The following is a 1857-nucleotide window of genomic DNA, read 5'->3' as shown; positions in this document are numbered from 1 at the left end:
TAATATATCCGGGAATGATTAATTATTTCATACAACCTAACTATTACTAATCTAATTCTTCTAATCTAACATTTTTTTTTTCATGTGCACTTCCTAGCTGCTAGGGGGAACAGTCTCGTGAGGTAATACTACCCTCGAGCAGCCGAGTGCCGTTTATTCAACAAATTACAATTAACATTGGACTGTGGCAGGCTAATCTCCCACTCACACGTCCTTAGATACCGATGCTATGTCGAAAGTTCCCAGCACCCTCTTCACCTCAGCCCGTTCCTCCGAATAGCTGCTGCACTCGAACATAGTGTGTCTACCGTCGTCTTTGTCAGTCCCGCTTGGTGGCATTTGCTGTTCTGCTCCTTATGGATCCAATGAAGGTACTTACCAAAGCATCTGTGCCCACTCAGCAGCCGTGTCAAATGTTATGTGGTTTGTCCATGACTCCTGTTACACCACGCTGCCACATTTGTGATAAGGACACACGTCCTTTCACCATTCTCTAGATTCTCCAGCTGCTGCTCCCAGCGCTGTAATGTGGACCGACACAGTACCGCCCGCCCCTGCACGTCAACACCAACCACAGCATTTCTTCTCTGCCAGTACGTATCTGAGCGTTCTGTGACTAACAACGCGATGAGTGGCATTGCAGCAATCATGATAGCGGCGACATGTGAAGTTGTACGGCAGGCACAATCATAGCGTTTCGCCACCCGGCTTGTACACGTTGTAATTGGTTTAGCTCGCTGCCCTGAGTACTCTAAGCTTGGTCCCCATACCGGCGCACCACATAAAGTACGACCGAGTGGACCACGTTTGAGAGCAGTTTTCGCCTGGCTTCTTTAGGACTGCCTTCCTTTAGCATAAACCTGCTCAGGGTCTGCATAACCTTGTCTGTCTTATCGGCTGTAGCTCTGACATGGTCGTTAAGGTGTCATTGATGGTGATATCTACGTACATAATGACCTTCTTCATGGCCACCAGCGTGTTGCCTAGAAGGAGCCTCGGAACAACACCGATATACTTCCGCCGGAACATGACGGCCTCAGTTTTCTTTGTGATCGGTGTAAGCCCTAACACGGAGATTTTGTCGGTAACTGTGTTGAGGGCTGCATTGGCAATCGTCTCCACCTCGCCGGTGTGGTTTTCGCATGCGGTGACTAGTGTTTCCCCAAAGTGTTAGGGGCTGCTTAAAGTGGGCCTTGGTTATCGTGCTTTCCTGTCGGCATAGGCTAACCTAACCGGTCGTCCTACCCCACAGTATTAGGTTTCTAGTCAAATTTGCCACTTATGCAATAATGGCTTTTATTTCTTTTTTTGTATTCAGCGTCTGGACTATTTCCTCCTCCATATTCTTGGAGGTGCTGTGGAATTTCTCCAGTTGCTTAAAGAAGTGGGCATTCGCCTCTGCTGTTTCAGGTCCATTTGCACTTGGTCGGAGCCTGTCCGCAATCAGCGCCTTCCCGGCGTTGTTGTTTGTTGTACCTCCACTTCACTTTGCCTTTGACTGGCATCGAGGAGGACCGGGCTACTTCCCCCCCAACGACTCCTGTATAATCCGACTGTACTGGGGTGGAAACAATATTCATAGTGTTTGTATTCAAATTGGGTTTATAGTGACCTTCTGTAATTTTTACCCTTCTGACAGGGGTTCTGTTTACAGTTGACCTTCCGAGTCCGTTTGCATGTGGTTGCAGGTGGACCAGACCTGCCGATCCCACCAAGAAGGTAGAGACCGGCGGTAGGGTGAAACCTCTTGGCACGAGCTAGTGTTTGCCTTTCGGTTAACTTAACCACCAAGGGACCGGGAGCTGTTTATTCAAAAAACTACAAAAACAATGGAATCGTAGGTGAGGAAAAACAAGG

Source organism: Acyrthosiphon pisum, chromosome A1 (genome assembly GCF_005508785.2).
Source record: "Acyrthosiphon pisum isolate AL4f chromosome A1, pea_aphid_22Mar2018_4r6ur, whole genome shotgun sequence".
Lineage (NCBI taxonomy): Eukaryota > Metazoa > Arthropoda > Insecta > Hemiptera > Aphididae > Acyrthosiphon > Acyrthosiphon pisum.
Note: the sequence above shows the minus strand (reverse complement) of the source record.